The 20826-nt window shown below is 40.2% G+C and overlaps 1 protein-coding gene, 1 long non-coding RNA gene and 3 other non-coding genes across 6 annotated transcripts in view; 2 read left to right on the forward strand and 3 right to left on the reverse strand.

The window, feature by feature from the left end:
* Positions 1-1871, reverse strand: part of atad1a (ATPase family AAA domain containing 1a) — a 77537-nt gene extending 75666 nt beyond the window's left edge. For both annotated transcript variants that reach the window (XM_034228402.1, XM_034228403.1), the window contains exon 1: positions 1808-1871. The gene's annotated coding sequence lies outside the window, so the exon portion shown is untranslated. The remainder of the gene's footprint in view (positions 1-1807) is intronic.
* trnai-aau lies at positions 648-721 on the forward strand. Its single transcript has one exon. It is a non-coding gene; the product is annotated as a tRNA-Ile (tRNA).
* A 1083-nt stretch (positions 1872-2954) lies between the features above and the next one.
* LOC117554140 lies at positions 2955-3632 on the forward strand. The gene is made up of 3 exons (XR_004570227.1): positions 2955-3007; positions 3187-3240; positions 3354-3632. It is a non-coding gene; the product is annotated as an uncharacterized LOC117554140 (long non-coding RNA).
* A 15436-nt stretch (positions 3633-19068) lies between these two features.
* On the reverse strand, positions 19069-19142 carry trnai-aau. Its single transcript has one exon. It is a non-coding gene; the product is annotated as a tRNA-Ile (tRNA).
* A 545-nt stretch (positions 19143-19687) lies between these two features.
* trnan-guu lies at positions 19688-19761 on the reverse strand. The gene has a single exon. It is a non-coding gene; the product is annotated as a tRNA-Asn (tRNA).
* Positions 19762-20826: the final 1065 nt, after the last annotated feature.

Raw genomic sequence — 20826 nt, forward strand, 5'->3', positions numbered from 1 at the left:
AAACACAGACGCGTGTTTTTTGCATGTGGCCTTCCACTTTGTGGCATGATGGGGGGAAACATTACGTTATCACATTTTTGGTAGATACTAAAATGCTTTAAAAAGCTTTGTATATGTAGTCTTCCAACATGTCACCTATTCTCCCAAAGAAGCCATATGCATCCTGTCTGTGAGTGTTAGTCTGTTTTTAGAAGCTCTCCTTTGTTTCTACTTTTCTCACAACTCCTTTTATTGTGCAATACTTTAACCTGCACTCACATCTGCACACGTATGTAATATATTTAACAATCCAAATATGTATATATGTCCATTCAAATGGTCCATGTTTACTGTGATATCTTGTTTCAACAGTTACTCTATCACTTTATTTTAAATGTTTGTATTATTTTTACACGTCTGAATTTCCCCACAGGGATAAATAATCTAATCTTATCTTATATGAAACAAGGCCTGTTGTTAGACTTAGGATGATGGGCAACAAATGACATTTCATATAACTTTATCACATTATTGGTAGATACTAAAACGCTTTAAAATAAAGCTTTTTATAAACAATATTAAAGATTACATAAACAGATATATCAGTCCCAAAATTGTCACACCAGTTCTCCTTAAGTTTTGCCATGTTAAAAACAGTATGCAAATGTGGCCGGTTAGCTCAGTTGGTTAGAGCGTGGTGCTAATAAAGCCAAAGTCGCGAGTTCGATACCCGTACTGGCCAAGCATTGATTTTGAAGCGGTGGTTTGAGGAGACTTGCACTGGAAACTGGAGGGTTGCTGGGTCGAGTCCCGATGCGAACAACACTGCCGAATTGCTCAATTTAACACATGACATAGCGCTTGCCGAATTAAAGAGTAATATGGGATGATAAAATAAGATGTACTTTATTAATCCCAATTCGGGGGAAACATTTTTTGCAGCAGCATAACACAAAGCAAGGCGTTGCAAATAATAACAAATTAAAAGAGTAGAAATAAACAATTCTAAAATAGAAACATCTCAAAATAGAAATAGAAACAAACCAGCATTAGAGAGTAAGAAAGATATACTGATGACCGTTCAGATAACACATCTATAAACTGACTGACAAATAAAAACACTATTGGAGGGCCATTATATGGTTGAAACAAGTATTTTGAGGTATGGACTTTAATATATTTAAAGAAAAGTATTAAATGTTCACTTTTCTGAATGGAGGTTAGTCGCTGGTCTCCATGGTAATAAACCAGACCTTTAGTCAGAATCAGAAATAGGTTTATTGCGGAGTAGGTTTACATATAAGAGCCTTGGTGTATACAGTCAAAGCCATAACATAACAATGCTAAAAAACTATTTTACTATAAACTATAATAACTTTAAAATATAGCAATATTTACATGGATTACCAGAACAATAACATTAGAGTAAATCGAATAAAAATATGTGCAGTATTGTATGACAGGGGGAAAGACGTGCGGGTATAAGAGGTAGCTTTGCAGCAGTTTGCAGTTACTGTCAGAATCCACTCATAAAGCTACATTACAGGTCATTTACAAACCAAAACAAGCCAGTAGTTTACGATTAAGTAGAGATAGAGTTAGTGTTTATCCATGATTTACTACCAAGAAAAACATCCTTTTGATTCACCAGTTAGCATCTCTGAAGCTAACACAGCTGCACCTAGCAACGGCCAAACGGTCACTTTAGCCGTTTGGCATTTTGATTAAAACCCCAGGCTGAATAAAACACTTTACACACACTCCGTATGCTGTCTCACACACATTAACACTTAACTCGTAAGGAAAAAAAGACATTAATTATACTCACTGAAGACGGGAATCAAATACCAAAACACTGGCATTAACGGTGCATCATGTTTAGTAACTCGGGTAGGAACAAACACTTTAGTTCCGGGATTTGTTCGTTCCACCTTTTCTTCCTCTCCGCCACAATTCAACAGCTTTAACATCTGATATAATAAAATACTGATCCCTGGTGTTCATAGCAAAGAATGAAAGGTACAAAATGGTGTTATGCAAACATTTGATTTAAAAATATTTAGGAGGTTTAAAACTGGTATTATTTCAACATATGAAAAGGTGTGCAATGTGATGCTTAGCAAACTCAAAAAAAAATCAGGTCCAGACTTATGATACAGTTGTTTTCGGTAGTATTGGTTAAATATATTAGTTTAACCTTAACCAATGCTGATTTAATTCTTTAAATCAGCAAATTCTTTAATTAAGACTTTCTGCACAGATCTCTCTCAAATAGATTTAGAAAACAATACTGGAACGCCTTTTAAACAACAAAGTATTTATGACAAAATTAAGTGAAAATGCTATCAGAGTTTAAATTGTAAATGTTTTCGATTGTAGTTTTTTTTAAAGCATAGGCTAGAGGCAAGATCAATCCAGACATTACTTTAATGTCCACGTTTGCTTCTTGAGTGATAAATGGACTGCATTTATTATTTTCTTAGTGAACATTCAAAGTGCTTTACAACACAAGAAGCCACTGTTTCACACACATGCACACACATGCACACACCTGTGGCGGAGGCAACCACACAAGGTGCAACCTGCTCTTCAGGATGCATGAGAAAACTAAAACAGAGTGTCATATGGAAACTTAAGGGACAGCATGACATAGTAATAGCAAGGAGTGCATGGAAAAATACCAACAAATAACCAATAGCCAATCTGCATCAAGGCAAGGAGAGTATAAAACATTTTGAGGTGAGGCATCAAATCATTCCCTTCATCCATCACCGGTACAGACGCTCTCCTTTCACTCACATCACAGGTGAGATCAGAAACCTTCACTCACTGTTAGATCAAATATATAGACTTCTAATTATTTGAACATTTCTTCAAGTCCCCATTGACTCTAATAATTTGAATCACAGCAGCGATGGCAGCAGCAGTTTCATCCAGAAGCAGAGGAGCAGCGGGGAGGCTGTTCTTCCTCTTCACTCTGCTGGGTCTGGTTTGCACCGCAGCTTCACGGATTGATGAGAACAAACTGGTAAATAAATAGTGACTTAACTTCCGTTTCTATTGGAAACAAATCCACATTTTCTTTCAGTTGCTCTTAAAACATTTTGTAATTCTGCCGGCTCAGGCACCAAAGTGCGGCTACTTAAGAGCTGCTTTTATGTTCCCAAATACAACTGGTCATTTTCATGATAGATTTTTTTTTTAAAGAAAATGTTCAAGGAATTACTTCAGGAAGCAGAACAAGCCCTGGACATAGTGAAGGTGAGTTCATGCGTCACATCAATTATTTGGAGTAACTGACAGGCTGAGAGAAGTTGGCCTTGTTCAGAAGGGACTTTATGCACTACAGTGAAGTCTGTTTGTTCCCACATTAGGCACAAAGCGACACCGACTTTGAGCTCCTTTATGGATGGATGATGGATAATGTGGAGTCCCATGAAGAGATTTTGAAATTCGAAAAGTATCTGAGAGCACACAAGACATTTCTCCAAGCCCTGGAGGAGTACCATGCTGAATTGTAACCTCCATGTCAACCAGTGATACTGCATCTATTGTATCTGGGAGGTTTCCATTTCTCACTGAGCTGCTCCATCTTAACTTTGCAATACACTGGCTTAGAAATCATGAATTTCTGTAATTGAAAATAGGTTATCGATAATAGGTTTGTTGACCTGCAACTGTAAATGAATAAATGTACAGTTCAAATCTAATATATTCAATGTTGTTGCTCAAAATAATAAAAACAATGATTGTATAACATGTCTTTGTACAGTGTGTCTTTCCTGACTAGGAGTTATTCCTTGTATTTTCCAGCTAAATCAAAATGTGTGCTGTGAGAGAGGTCGCCGCCAACAGGTTTAACACTTATTTGATCAAATACTGCCCCCTGGTGGTCACAGTAGTATGCAAACTTAAAACGGGTGTGTCAGGTGGGAAAAGGAATAACCTGTCCTGCATTAAATATCAGGTCCACACTTATGATACAGATGTTTTCTGTAGCATTGGTTAAATATAATTATTTAACCTGAACCAATGCTGATTTAATTCTAAGACTTGCTGCACGCATCTCTCTCAAATATATTTAGTACAAATATTGGAACGCCTTTAAACAACAAAGTATTAAAGGGAAAATGAAGTGGAAGATAAATAAAGATATACTCGTGTGCTTATTGAGTGATAAATGGACCTTTCTTATTCCTCTTCAAAGCGCAATCAGCCATTCACTGTTTCACACACATGCACACACCTGTGGCAGAGGAGGCAACCACACAAGGGGCAACCTGCTCATCAGGAGAAATGAACTTCACACACCCATCAGGAAATTTGCCTGAGAAAACTAAATCTGTTGTGGCTGTTTTCTGGCCCCACAACTTGGAGATGTCACGTATTATTCCTATGGAAGTAAAACTAAAACAGAGCGTCATGTAGGAACAAAGGACTTTCTGCCCTGCATGTCATCACATTCTCATAGACAAGTAACGCTGGTGTGTTCTTGTAAAGAGAAACTCCAAAATACTAGTTATATGAAAGGGAAACTTAAGAGACAGCATGACGTAGTAGAAATACCAAGGAGTGCATGCAAACATACCAACAGCATCAAGGCACACAGGTCACAGGAAGGAGAGTATAAAACATTTTGAGGGGAGGCATCAAATCATTCCCTTCATCCGTCACCGGTACAGACGCTCTCCTCTCACTCACATCACAGGTGAGATCAGAAACCTTCACTCACTGTTAGATCAAATCTAAGTCCCCATTGACTGTAATCATTTGAATCCCAGCAGCGATGGCAGCAACAGTTTTATGGAATTAGATTTGTGTCATTAACATTTGTGGTATCAGCTTCCAGTTTGTGTTCGGGCGGCAGACAGCCATCCGTTTTTTAAGAGTATGCTTAAGACCTTCCTTTTTGATAAAGCTTATAGTGATCAAATAAAATAATCTAATAAGAGTGCATTGACGTAGACACGTTGTGCCTCTTCACCTATACTTTGTATATCTTACTCTTTCACTTAAATCCTAAAAACTTAGATCTTATATTTAAAACTTTATCCAACCTTTCCCCTCTCTGACCTCTCGAGGTTTATTAGAGGTTGCAGAGAAGGCCTAGCCCGGCCCGGGAGTGTGGAACGTAGCCACTGACCCACTCCTACCTCTGACCAATTCAGGTTCCAATGGGGACCTCTCTCCCTGCGTGACTCTCCACCTCCGTTTCCTACTTCTTACTTGCTACCGTTTTCCCTCAACCCAGGGGCAGACTGGCCATTGGGAATACCGGGAGTTTCCCCGGTGGGCCGGTGCTGTGTGTGGGCTGGAGGGCCAACATTTTTATTTATTTTTTAAAGTTTTTAAAAATAAATAAATAAATCTTCTTTTTTTTCCTAAATCCTACCGGCCCACATTTGTAAGTGTTCCGGCCCAGCCCAGTGGGGTGTGGCCAGGGTTGGGTTGTAACGGAATACATGTAACGGCGTTACGTAATCAGAATACAAAAATCAAGTAACTGTATTCCGCTCGCGTTACATTTGAAAAACGAGTAATCTGATTACAGTTACTTTCGTAAACCTGAAGTGAATACATTTTGGATTACTTATTGGAATTATTGGTGGAAAGATTTCCTCACAACATTTAATATTCATTACTAAAGGTACAGCCGAATCATCACAGCGCACAAAACCGCGCAGATGGACCAAAAAGGGGAGCGTTTGAAAAAAATGTGCGGGTCCGCTCAGTGAAACAATAACAACGTAACATGGAGGAACACAAGTCTGCGTTTAAATCGTGTGTGTGCAGGGCCGCCTTAATGCACGGGCTGACCTGGGCTAAAGCCCAGGGGCCTACGGAGATCAGGGGCCTATCATGAGCCAATAAAACAGTTTTAATTTTTTTTTAAATAAATAAAAGTTTTTTATTTCGGATGTTTTTAAAAAACATTTAAATAAACAAAGTCTTGGCTTTCAGAATATGAAACTTTTATTTCCAAAATCACACGATAAATACATTTTTGAAGCTTGTAAAGGGAAGATGACAGCTCTCACTCGCCACTCACTCCCCCTCCCTCCGGCGGAAATTATGAATGTAAGGGGTATAGTAATCATAGATAACACGGCAGGGTCCATTACAGTTTGTTTTCATCTGGTTTCAAATAAACAAAGTCTTGGCTTTCAGAATATTAAACTTGTTTCGGCAAATTCAGATGATAAATACAACTTTGAAGCTTCGGCATAATTACAAGCGGAGAACGGAGTAACTTGACGTCACAGCAGGCATAACAACAGCCGGTGTTTCTCGTGAGTGTTTTCCCCGGGAAACAAACACAAACACACACGTATACACACACACACACACAAGCTTCCCCTAGACCATTCACTGTTTCACACACATGCACACACCTGTGGCGGAGGCAACCACACAAGGTGCAACCTGCTCTTCAGGATGCATGAGAAAACTTCAACATGTATTATTCCTGTGAAACTAAAACAGAGTGTCATATGGAAACTTAAGGGACAGCATGACATAGTAATACCAAGGAGTGCATGGAAAAATACCAACAAATAACCAATAGCCAATCTGCATCAAGGCAAGGAGAGTATAAAACATTTTGAGGTGAGGCATCAAATCATTCCCTTCATCCATCACCGGTACAGACGCTCTCCTTTCACTCACATCACAGGTGAGATCAGAAACCTTCACTCACTATTAGATCAAATATATAGACCTCTAATTATTTGAACATTTCTTCAAGTCCCCATTGACTCTAATCATTTGAATCACAGCAGCGATGGCAGCAGCAGTTTCATCCAGAAGCAGAGGATCAGCGGGGAGGCTGTTCTTCCTCTTCACTCTGCTGGGTCTGGTTTGCACCGCAGCTTCACGGATTGATGAGAACAAACTGGTAAATAAATAGTGACTTAACTTCCGTTTCTATTGGAAACAAATCCACATTTTCTTTCAGTTGCTCTTAAAACATTTTGTAATTCTGCCGGCTCAGGCACCAAAGTGCGGCTACTTAAGAGCTGCTTTTATGTTCCCAAATACAACTGGTCATTTTCATGATGGATTTTTGTTTTAAAGAAAATGTTCAAGGAATTACTTCAGGAAGCAGAACAAGCCCTGGACATAGTGAAGGTGAGTTCATGCGTCACATCAATTATTTGGAGTAACTGACAGGCTGAGAGAAGTTGGCCTTGTTCAGAAGGGACTTTATGCACTACAGTGAAGTCTGTTTGTTCCCACATTAGGCACAAAGCGACACCGACTTTGAGCTCCTTTATGGATGGATGATGGATAATGTGGAGTCCCATGAAGAGATTTTGAAATTCGAAAAGTATCTGAGAGCACACAAGACATTTCTCCAAGCCCTGGAGGAGTACCATGCTGAATTGTAACCTCCATGTCAACCAGTGATACTGCATCTATTGTATCTGGGAGGTTTCCATTTCTCACTGAGCTGCTCCATCTTAACTTTGCAATACACTGGCTTAGAAATCATGAATTTCTGTAATTGAAAATAGGTTATCGATAATAGGTTTGTTGACCTGCAACTGTAAATGAATAAATGTACAGTTCAAATCTAATATATTCAATGTTGTTGCTCAAAATAATAAAAACAATGATTGTATAACATGTCTTTGTACAGTGTGTCTTTCCTGACTATGAGTTATTCCTTGTATTTTCCTATGGTATTTTCCAGCGAAGTCAAAATGTGTGCTGTGAGAGAGGTCGCCGCCAACAGGTTTAACACTTATTTGATCAAATACTGCCCCCTGGTGGTCACAGTAGTATGCAAACCTAAAAAGGGTGTGTCAGGTGGGAAAAGGAATAACCTGTCCTGCATTAAATATGACGTCCACACTTATGATACAGATGTTTTCTGTAGCATTGGTTAAATATAATTATTTAACCTGAACCAATGCTGATTTAAGGCGAGACACCCCAGGTTAATAGGGTAATTTTTTTTAACTTAAAGGTATCAGCTAGAAATGTATCCAGTTAATTACTTACAATAAGGCAATTGTCTTTTGTATTACAAGTTTTCTGAAATAGCATGTTTAAATATGCAAATGCCCATTATCTCATTAAATATGCACATATTTTAACACATTTCAGGAATCGAAATCTGAACTTTGGATATAGCCAGATTCAAAATTATTGTTTCATTTTGTAGTCATATTAGTATCTAAGGCTTTTACAGAAGGGATATTGGATATCTCTTTTTATCACTCCATAAATCAGAAAATACTGTCAACAGCCCTAAAATATCCATTTTCGCCATGTTTTTAGGTATACAATGTTGTATAATTCAGGCTATGAATTATATATGAACAAACTTTTAGCACACCACGTGACGCATCTGAACGAATCACGTTGTCAGAAATTGACACCAGCCAATGAGATTTCGTTTCTTGGTTTAAGACCCCTTTGTGCTTTCACGATTGGTTGCTGATACAAAGGAAATGACCATATTTGGATCCGATGAGTTTGTGCGGGAGAGACACAGCTTTCCAGCGATACCTCTGTTGACATGGTGCACACAGCGGTCGCGGTACTTTATGTTACGTTAGAATGCTAACTTTTGGTGAATTAGGAGAAATCTACAGACGCAAATAGACAAACTATAGTAAAATAAACACTTAAATGTGTATTTTGTACGTTTTCCTTCCAAAAGCCTGAAAGAAAACATGTTATAGAATCAAAATAGCACAACATCTCAAAATTGACCAGTACTTGAAAAACGATGTTTTTGCCTGCCGTGTCTCACCTTAATTCTAAGACTTGCTGCACGCATCTCTCTCAAATATATTTAGTACAAATATTGGAACGCCTTTAAACAACAAAGTATTGAAGGGAAAATGAAGTGGAAGATAAAGAAAGATATACTCGTGTGCTTATTGAGTGATAAATGGACCTTTCTTATTCCTCTTCAAAGCGCAATCAGCCATTCACTGTTTCACACACACATGCACACACCTGTGGCAGAGGAGGCAACCACACAAGGGGCAACCTGCTCATCAGGAGAAATGAACTTCACACACCCATCAGGAGATTTGCCTGAGAAAACTAAATCTGTTGTGGCTGTTTTCTGGCCCCACAACTTGGAGATGTCACGTATTATTCCTATGGAAGTAAAACTAAAACAGAGCGTCATGTAGGAACAAAGGACTTTCTGCCCTGCATGTCATCACATTCTCATAGTAACGCTGGTGTGTTCTTGTAAAGAGAAACTCCAAAATACTAGTTATATGAAAGGGAAACTTAAGAGACAGCATGACGTAGTAGAAATACCAAGGAGTGCATGCAAACATACCAACAGCATCAAGGCACACAGGTCACAGGAAGGAGAGTATAAAACATTTTGAGGGGAGGCATCAAATAATTCCCTTCATCCGTCACCGGTACAGACGCTCTCCTTTCACTCACATCACAGGTGAGATCAGAAACCTTCACTCACTGTTAGATCAAATCTAAGTCCCCATTGACTGTAATCATTTGAATCCCAGCAGCGATGGCAGCAACAGTTTTATGGAATTAGATTTGTGTCATTAACATTTGTGGTATCAGCTTCCAGTTTGTGTTCGGGCGGCAGACAGCCATCCGTTTTTTAAGAGTACGCTTAAGACCTTCCTTTTTGATAAAGCTTATAGTGATAAAATAAAATAATCTAATAAGAGTGCATTGACGTAGACACGTTGTGCCTCTTCACCTATACTTTGTATATCTTACTCTTTCACTTAAATCCTAAAAACTTAGATCTTATATTTAAAACTTTATCCAACCTTTCCCCTCTCTGACCTCTCGAGGTTTATTAGAGGTTGCAGAGAAGGCCTAGCCCGGCCGGGGAGTGTGGAACGTAGCCACTGACCCACTCCTACCTCTGACCAATTCAGGTTCCAATGGGGACCTCTCTCCCTGCGTGCCTCTCCACCTCCGTTTCCTACTTCTTACTTGCTACCGTTTTCCCTCAACCCAGGGGCAGACTGGCCATTGGGAATACCGGGAGTTTCCCCGGTGGGCCGGTGCTGTGTGTGGGCTGGAGGGCCAACATTTTTATTTATTTTTTAAAGTTTTTAAAAATAAATAAATAAATCTTCTTTTTTTGCCTAAATCCTACCGGCCCACATTTGTAAGTGTTCCGGCCCAGCCCAGCCCAGCCCAGCCCAGCCCAGCCCAGCCCAGCCCAGCCCAGCCCAGCCCAGCCCAGCCCAGCCCAGCCCAGCCCCAGCCCAGCCCAGCCCAGCCCAGCCCAGCCCAGCCCAGCCCAGTGGGGTGTGGCCAGGGTTGGGTTGTAACGGAATACATGTAACGGCGTTACGTAATCAGAATACAAAAATCAAGTAACTGTATTCAGCTCGCGTTACATTTGAAAAACGAGTAATCTGATTACAGTTACTTTCGTAAACCTGAAGTGAATACATTTTGGATTACTTATTGGAATTATTGGTGGAAAGATTTCCTCACAACATTTAATATTCATTACTAAAGGTACAGCCGAATCATCATAGCGCACAAAACCGCGCAGATGGACCAAAAAGGGGAGCGTTTGAAAAAAATGTGCGGGTCCGCTCAGTGAAACAATAACAACGTAACATGGAGGAACACAAGTCTGCGTTTAAATCGTGTGTGTGCAGGGCCGCCTTAATGCACGGGCTGACCTGGGCTGAAGCCCAGGGGCCTACGGAGATCAGGGGCCTATCATGAGCCAATAAAACAGTTTTAATTTTTTTTTAAATAAATAAAAGTTTTTTATTTCGGATGTTTTTAAAAAACATTTAAATAAACAAAGTCTTGGCTTTCAGAATATGACACTTTTATTTCCAAAATCACACGATAAATACATTTTTGAAGCTTGTAAAGGGAAGATGACAGCTCTCACTCGCCACTCACTCCCCCTCCCTCCGGCGGAAATTATGAATGTAAGGGGTATAGTAATCATAGATAACACGGCAGGGTCCATTACAGTTTGTTTTCATCTGGTTTCAAATAAACAAAGTCTTGGCTTTCAGAATATTAAACTTGTTTCGGCAAATTCAGATGATAAATACAACTTTGAAGCTTCGGCATAATTACAAGCGGAGAACGGAGTAACTTGACGTCACAGCAGGCATAACAACAGCCGGTGTTTCTCGTGAGTGTTTTCCCCGGGAAACAAACACAAACACACACGTATACACACACACACAAGCTTCCCCTAGACCATTCACTGTTTCACACACATGCACACACCTGTGGCGGAGGCAACCACACAAGGTGCAACCTGCTCATCAGGATGCATGAGAAAACTAAAACAGAGTGTCATATGGAAACTTAAGGGACAGCATGACATAGTAATACCAAGGAGTGCATGGAAAAATACCAACAAATAACCAATAGCCAATCTGCATCAAGGCAAGGAGAGTATAAAACATTTTGAGGTGAGGCATCAAATCATTCCCTTCATCCATCACCGGTACAGACGCTCTCCTTTCACTCACATCACAGGTGAGATCAGAAACCTTCACTCACTATTAGATCAAATATATAGACCTCTAATTATTTGAACATTTCTTCAAGTCCCCATTGACTCTAATCATTTGAATCACAGCAGCGATGGCAGCAGCAGTTTCATCCAGAAGCAGAGGATCAGCGGGGAGGCTGTTCTTCCTCTTCACTCTGCTGGGTCTGGTTTGCACCGCAGCTTCACGGATTGATGAGAACAAACTGGTAAATAAATAGTGACTTAACTTCCGTTTCTATTGGAAACAAATCCACATTTTCTTTCAGTTGCTCTTAAAACATTTTGTAATTCTGCCGGCTCAGGCACCAAAGTGCGGCTACTTAAGAGCTGCTTTTATGTTCCCAAATACAACTGGTCATTTTCATGATGGATTTTTGTTTTAAAGAAAATGTTCAAGGAATTACTTCAGGAAGCAGAACAAGCCCTGGACATAGTGAAGGTGAGTTCATGCGTCACATCAATTATTTGGAGTAACTGACAGGCTGAGAGAAGTTGGCCTTGTTCAGAAGGGACCATGCACTACAGTGAAGTCTGTTTGTTCCCACATTAGGCACAAAGCGACACCGACTTTGAGCTCCTTTATGGATGGATGATGGATAATGTGGAGTCCCATGAAGAGATTTTGAAATTCGAAAAGTATCTGAGAGCACACAAGACATTTCTCCAAGCCCTGGAGGAGTACCATGCTGAATTGTAACCTCCATGTCAACCAGTGATACTGCATCTATTGTATCTGGGGGGTTTCCATTTCTCACTGAGCTGCTCCATCTTAACTTTGCAATACACTGGCTTAGAAATCATGAATTTCTGTAATTGAAAATAGGTTATCGATAATAGGTTTGTTGACCTGCAACTGTAAATGTACAGTTCAAATCTAATATATTCAATGTTGTTGCTCAAAATAATAAAAACAATGATTGTATAACATGTCTTTGTACAGTGTGTCTTTCCTGACTATGAGTTATTCCTTGTATTTTCCTATGGTATTTTCCAGCGAAGTCAAAATGTGTGCTGTGAGAGAGGTCGCCGCCAACAGGTTTAACACTTATTTGATCAAATACTGCCCCCTGGTGGTCACAGTAGTATGCAAACTTAAAAAGGGTGTGTCAGGTGGGAAAAGGAATAACCTGTCCTGCATTAAATATGACGTCCACACTTATGATACAGATGTTTTCTGTAGCATTGGTTAAATATAATTATTTAACCTGAACCAATGCTGATTTAAGGCGAGACACCCCAGGTTAATAGGGTAATTTTTTTTAACTTAAAGGTATCAGCTAGAAATTTCTCCAGTTAATTACTTACAATAAGGCAATTGTCTTTTGTATTACAAGTTTTCTGAAATAGCATGTTTAAATATGCAAATGATGCATTATCTCATTAAATATGCACATATTTTAACACATTTCAGGAATCGAAATCTGAACTTTGGATATAGCCAGATTCAAAATTCTTGTTTCATTTTGTAGTCATATTAGTATCTAAGGCTTTTACAGAAGGGATATTGGATATCTCTTTTTATCACTCCATAAATCAGAAAATACTGTCAACAGCCCTAAAATATCCATTTTCGCCATGTTTTTAGGTATACAATGTTGTATAATTCAGGCTATGAATTATATATGAACAAACTTTTAGCGCACCACGTGACGCATCTGAACGAATCACGTTGTCAGAAATTGACACCAGCCAATGAGATTTCGTTTCTTGGTTTAAGACCGCTTTGTGCTTTCACGATTGGTTGCTGATACAAAGGAAATGACCATATTTGGATCCGATGAGTTTGTGCGGGAGAGACACAGCTTTCCAGCGATACCTCTGTTGACATGGTGCACACAGCGGTCGCGGTACTTTCTGTTACGTTAGAATGCTAACTTTTGGTGAATTAGGAGAAATCTACAGACGCAAATAGACAAACTATAGTAAAATAAACACTTAAATGTGTATTTTGTACGTTTTCCTTCCAAAAGCCTGAAAGAAAACATGTTATAGAATCAAAATAGCACAACATCTCAAAATTGACCAGTACTTAATTCTAAGACTTGCTGCACGCATCTCTCTCAAATATATTTAGTACAAATATTGGAACGCCTTTAAACAACAAAGTATTGAAGGGAAAATGAAGTGGAAGATAAAGAAAGATATACTCGTGTGCTTATTGAGTGATAAATGGACCTTTCTTATTCCTCTTCAAAGCGCAATCAGCCATTCACTGTTTCACACACACATGCACACACCTGTGGCAGAGGAGGCAACCACACAAGGGGCAACCTGCTCATCAGGAGAAATGAACTTCACACACCCATCAAGGAGATTTGCCTGAGAAAACTAAATCTGTTGTGGCTGTTTTCTGGCCCCACAACTTGGAGATGTCACGTATTATTCCTGTGGAAGTCAAACTAAAACAGAGCGTCACAAGGAACAAAGGACTTTCTGCCCTGCATGTCATCACATTCTCATAGACAAGTAACGCTGGTGTGTTCTTGTAAAGAGAAACTCCAAAATACTAGTTATATGAAAGGGAAACTTAAGAGACAGCATGACGTAGTAGAAATACCAAGGAGTGCATGCAAACATACCAACAGCATCAAGGCACACAGGTGACAGGAAGGAGAGTATTGTGGTGACCACCTATTAATACACTGGTTCATAATTCACACATGGAACTACAGTTGGGGTTTTGTTTCCACACGGACATGTTGTGTGTTGACTATATATGTTGTGTGCCCTCCTGGCTTCTCTCTCTTCTTCCCGGACTGCAACCGGACAACATGTCCTTTTCTACATTCTAATAAATTACCCTTTTGCACCTCCATTGCACCGCCTCCGACTCCCTATCTCTCGGCACTACAGTATAAAACATTTTGAGGGGAGGCATCAAATCATTCCCTTCATCCGTCACCGGTACAGACGCTCTCCTCTCACTCACATCACAGGTGAGATCAGAAACCTTCACTCACTGTTAGATCAAATCTAAGTCCCCATTGACTGTAATCATTTGAATCCCAGCAGCGATGGCAGCAACAGTTTTATGGAATTAGATTTGTGTCATTAACATTTGTGGAATCAGCTTCCAGTTTGTGTTCGGGCGGCAGACAGCCATCCGTTTTTTAAGAGTATGCTTAAGACCTTCCTTTTTGATAAAGCTTATAGTGATAAAATAAAATAATCTAATAAGAGTGCATTGACGTAGATACGTTGTGCCTCTTCACCTATACTTTTTATATCTTACTCTTTCACTTAAATCCTAAAAACTTAGATCTTATATTTAAAACTTTATCCAAACCTTTCCCCTCTCTGACCTCTCGAGGTTTATTAGAGGGTAACAGCTTGCAGAGAAGGCCTAGTCCGGCCGGGGAGTGTGGAACGTAGCCACTGACCCACTCCTACCTCTGACAAATTCAGGTTCCAATGGGGACCTCTCTCCCTGCGTGACTCTCCACCTCCGTTTCCTACTTCTTACTTGCTACCCTTTTCCCTCAACCCATCCTAAGGGAGTGCATGTACGTAGACACGTTAGTTTAGCTGCTATAGGCTTGGACTGTCGGGGGGCTCCTTACTCCGTCTTTCTGGCTGTTTGTACCTGTGTACTCTCATGTTCCGATTAACCAAGCTTCCCCCAAATCTCTTTTTTGTGTCCATATAAACGCCGAGATCCTGAGTCGAGGCTAATCCTGTTGCTGTGTCCTGGATCCTCTATCCTGAGTCCTGGATCCTCTACCCTGAGTTCTGGATCCTCTACCCTGAGTTCTGGATCTGAGTCCTGGACTTCGAGTCGTGGCTGAACCTGTCTCTGCGGTCCTGCCTGACTCTCACCATACTGCTTCACTGATGGCTCCCACAAGATAGCTGACATCCTCGTGGATTCATCTTCTTATTACAGACACATGCATTTCCAAACATTTGGACTACCTATGTTGCAAATGTATTATCTCTTCGATTTACACACGGCATCTATTGCACGTCTGTCCGTCCTGGGAGAGGGATCCCTCCTCTGTTGCTCTCCCTGAGGTTTCTCCCATGTTCCCTTTAAACTGTGGGGTTTCTCCGGAAGTTATTCCTTGTACGATGTGAGGGTCTAAGGACAGAGGGTCTAAGGACAGAGGGTCTAAGGACAGATATTCTGTACACACTGTGAAGTCCACTGAGACAAATGTAACATTGTGATATTGGGCTATATAAATAAACATTGATTGATTGAAGATAAAGCAACACTTTCTCAGAATCAAGCAAAACTAAGAGTGTAACCCTGTAAATCCCAAATATAGAAAAACATTAGAATTTATTTTTTTGACCTTTCAGATGTTTTTTGTAGAAATTATGGAGTTTTTACATTTTTTACCTTTTGGTAAGTTTTTAGGGAAACGCTGTAATATTGCAACGTTGGGCTTATAGCAGAATTCCTGTATTTCTACTCACATTGTCTGAATACATATATTGAACAACTAAGGGTTGATTTGCAGGATTGATTGCTTACTTAGCCCTATATGGGCGGTGGTGGCGAAGTCCATAGGGACTTGGCTTGGCAACTGGAAGGTCACCAGTTCAAGTCCCGGAAAGACCAAGTGCTACCGAGGTGTCCCTGAGCAAGGCACCATTCCCTACACCGCTCCCCGGGCACCGTACAAAATGGCATCCCACTGCTCCTAACACCAGGATGGGTCAAATGCAGAGAAACCGTTTCGTTACATGGTACCTGTACTGTATAAGTTGAATCTATCTATCTATCTATATCAGTAGCAGGAATAATAATCAGTCATATTTGTTATGAATAGTCATTTATTAAATATGAAAACAATGGTAGTCCCAAAAACAGTTCCTATCGTCGTTAAAGCACAGACGGACGTCACACTTGATGCATTGTGTGTTTGTGTACCCTTTACTGCAGTGTCTCTCTTGGTCTTCACTGGACAATGTGCCACTAGGTCCTTGCATACATCCAGTGGAGGTTGTGATCTCTTGGAGGGTCTCTGAGGAGGGTCTCTTCTGAGCATTCAACGGGCTCCTTGATGTCACCGTCGCTGCTGGGCTCCCGTTGCCTGAAGATGGTCGTCCTCTCTTGGGTGTTTTCAGAGGAGATGTTCACCTGATTAGAACAGAGTCAATCAAGATACATGTCAAAACTATTACAGCGAAAACATATAATTTCTTTTAGAGGACGGCAGGGTTGTCATTTCCCGTGTTCAGTGAATGCAACAGAGGCAAGACACTAGAGAGAGAGAGAGCGCACCGGTGCCAGCAGCAGGGACCGTGGTGTTAGCAGCTGGTTAGCTAGCTGCACTAACGGACATACGGAGCTGTTGGTTCCACAACAAGCTGGAGGAGAGCTCTCCTCTCAGTCCGAGAGGCTCAGGTGAGCTAAAGGACTCTCTGAGTGTTAGTTAACTTTAGTCTAAGTTATCTCAGTGGGTCTCAAACGGTTTGGTCACGAATTATGTAAACGATTATTTCCGCGGCACACCTTCATATGATCATTATCGTTATAAAAAAAATAAGAGAATAAAGGAAAAACAGTTATGAAATACTATATGGCAGTAAAACAAGAATACAGTTTGAAAGGGGAGTGATTTGTAAAATATCCATAAAGAAAAATAAATTTGTTTACAGTTGTGTTTCATCTGAGTGTTGAGAGATGTATCCATAGATCTCTTCATGTTGCTCTCAAAGTGCACCAGATTGATGCTTTTAACTTCAATATTTAAAAAAAATCTTCCCGGGGGAGAATGTCCCCGGACCCCCCTAGAGGAGGTTAGGTCCGCTCCCTACTTATAAAAATAGCACTTTACCCCTGCTATATGCCGTGAGCTGATTATCGAGCCTTCATTGTAACAGCCGCGGGTACACTGTGTGTATGCGTGGGGAGTGTTGCAGTAGAAAGTTCCACTGTAGCCCCCGGTGCATTAATGGGAAACCCTAAATGTAGAGCACCCTCTATGAAACGTCAAGCTACCCCACAGCACCCCCAAAAGAAAATCTCTTGCGCCGCCACTGTGGGCTATGCCCCAAATGTTTCCAGGTCCAGGAAAGGCCCCCGCCGCCACCTAGTGTGCCTCATCATGTCACCAAATCACCACTCGTGGAAGTATACAACCATGTTTAAACTCTTTTAAATTCTTCTAATCAGCCATGTTTCACCCAAAATAATACAAACATATTTGTATATCTTGTTTCCCCAGCAGGCTCCACTCCCTTCCTGCCTCTCTGACCCTATCACTGAGCTTAGTTTGTCTCCTTCTTTGTTTCATAAATATTGCAATATGTTCCACACTTTATTTAACTCCACAGTACCTACACTTTTCACTGTCACTTTGTCCCATTAAGATAAGATGATAAGTACCATATTGATCCTAATTTGGGCAATGTTTGTGTTGCAGCAGCATACAAAGACATGGAATTGTACAATAACAATTAAAAGACAACAAATAAACAAGAAAGTAGAAAATATAATATGATTTTAGTCCAAGAGAAACTATGGAGCAGAGACTTCGCTGCCAGCCAGAGGTGCTTTGTTATACAAACATAGAGTCATTTAATGTTCCACCTGTTCCCTGAGCAGGCATGCTTTATACACTCAGCCACTGGAGGGCACAGCGTGCACACAGATCATTTCAATATCAGCACCATGGACAGCATCCTATTTTATTTCTATTGAGATGTTTACATTTTGGAATGTTTATTTCCAGTCTTTTTATGTTATTTTATGTTTTTGTATGATGCTGCAACGCAACACATTTCAAAATTGGGATCATAAAGTACTTCTTATCTTATCTTATCCACACTACTACAGCAGGTACAAGTAGGTGAACATAGATGCAGACGCAGCAGAGTTGGGAAGTAGTGGAGTACAAGTACTTTGTTACTGTACTTAAGTACATATTTCTGGTTGGTTCCTTTAGTCTGAATGTGTGTTTGATGCGTGATCATTATTCTTCAGAGTCATTGCGTGCCTATTGATTTGAACACGATCCATGTATCCATCATTTCCTGGTCTTCTCTAAAGAAGAGGGACCAATGGAAACGTTGTCATGTTGCCGTTGTTCAGCATGGAAACATTCATTAGCTAACAATGACATTATTGTTCTATTAATATAAAGGGAGGTCAGGTACTCTTTAAAACAGCTGCTAGTTATGGGTACTTTTTACTTACGTACATTTCAAAGCCTCTTTACTTTCACTTGAGTAAAGAAGTTTAGTCAGTACTTCTACTTTCACCAGAGTATTTTTAAACTCGAGTATCTGTACATCTACTTGAGTAAAGGATGTGTGTACTTTTGACATCTCTGAGAAGCAGTAGGACTAACACACTTTGGTTGGACACTTCGGCAGCGACCAGCAGGTGAACTGGCACCTCTTCAGCTCCCGGTCCATACTCTGGCCGTTTCTCAATGTCGAGGAGGCGTGCTTGGTAGCACATGTATGCTGGGCATTTAAACTGTCCTTCGGCGCCACTCGATGACGTAGTATGCTTGAAATAGTGGCTCTGGAGCAGCCTTACTCGACATTGAGAAACGGCCTCTGTGTGTCCGGGACTAGAACCGGCGACCCTTCGGTTGCCAAGCCAAGTCCCAACAAATCAGAGCCCTAAAACATCTCATTGGCCAGTACGGGTATCGAACCTACAACCTTGGCGTTATTAGCACCACCCTCTAACCAACTGAGCTAACCGGCCACATTTTCTAGTGTTTTTTTGACATAATTTCAAAAACAAGGAACACTTGGTGTGACACTTTGGATGAATATATATATATATTTGCAATTATTAAGAACTGTGACATTTGAACATTTAATACTTTTCTTTAAATATATTAAATCCATACCTCAAAATACTTTTGTCAACCATATAATGGCCCTCCAATAGTGTTTTTATTTGTCAGTCAGTTTATAGATGTGTTATCTGAACGGTCATCAGTATATCTGTCTTACTCTCTAATGCTGGTTTGTTTCTATTTCTATTTTGAGATGTTTCTATTTTAGAATTGTTTATTTCTACTCTTTTAATTAGTAACTTGCTTTGTGTTATGCTGCTGGAATATATTTTTATAATACATTTAATTGTATCATTCCATATTACTCTTTAATTCGGCATGTCCCTCAAGCGCTATGTCATGTGTTAAATTGAGCAATTCGGCAGTGTTGTGCACATCGGGACTCGAACCGGCAACCCTCCAGTTTCCAGCGCAAGTCTCCTCAAACCACCGCTTCAAAATCTATGCTTGGCCAGTACGGGTATCGAACCCGCTACCTCTGCGTCAACAGCATCACGCTCTAACCAACTGAGCCAACCGGCCATGATTTGCTCTTCAAACACAAAGGACACTTGGTGCGACACTTGATGAATATATTTATTCATGCAATCAATAAGTCCTTCTGCTTCTGCTGATGTATCTGACGTCCAGCGCTCCGTCCGTCTTTTAACTTATTTTCCTTTCTCTCCCTTGATCCTCCTTAGCAACGGTCATTATAGTCCTTGACAGCGGTCTGTACTACTGTATTAACCACGTGTCACATGTTCTGAATTGACCAATCAGAATCGAGTATACAACTAAGCCGTGTAATAATATTGTTTATAAGCTTATTTTAAAGCATTTCAATGTATGTTTGTACTCAAAATGTGAGTAAGCTCTCTGAAATGTCATTTTTTAAAACACATTCAATATGTTTTTGGGCAAAATATATTTGTTTGGACACAGACACTCAACATGTTTTAGGAAAAGCCACAAAAGTACCCAAGTCATAGCTCAAATCTTCAGTGTTTGTGTTTCTCTCATTTCCAGTGCAGTCTGGATGATTCAGTCCTCTTAACAGCGCCCTCAGAGATAAGGCTGTAACAAATGGGCTTCAAGTACAAGCAATTCATCACTCTTGGGTCAAAGGGATTGTTAATGTGCTCAATTTGAAAATGCTATTACAGATCGTTTCCAGACTGGTCTCAGTCTGATTTCATCAGTGAAATACGGAATAACACTGCTAAGAAGAAAAGTAAAGTATAGAAGTTTAAAAACATAATTAGCATCCTTTTACATCAGAGGATTTCAATGAACACTGTTAGAGATTTGGAGGGATAACTGGTCCGCTTTTCAAATCTCCGCGCGTTCCTATGAAGCTGGTTATAATACAGGAAGGAATCCATATCTACAAAGTAACCGTTAACAATAATCTACTTTAATGGCAATATGACAATGCAATACAATCATTACAATACAACATGATATATTACAGTTATATTGCAATGCTTAAGGAGTAATGCCGGCTTACTCCTGCTCTAGTCCGCATACTGCAGAGCTACTTTCACCCGAGCGCAGCATGTGAAGAAGAGGCCGAACGCCAGGGATCCTCCGGAGATATACCAGAGT

The sequence above is a fragment of the Gymnodraco acuticeps genome, unplaced genomic scaffold, assembly GCF_902827175.1.
Source record: "Gymnodraco acuticeps unplaced genomic scaffold, fGymAcu1.1, whole genome shotgun sequence".
Classification (NCBI taxonomy): Eukaryota; Metazoa; Chordata; class Actinopteri; order Perciformes; family Bathydraconidae; genus Gymnodraco; species Gymnodraco acuticeps.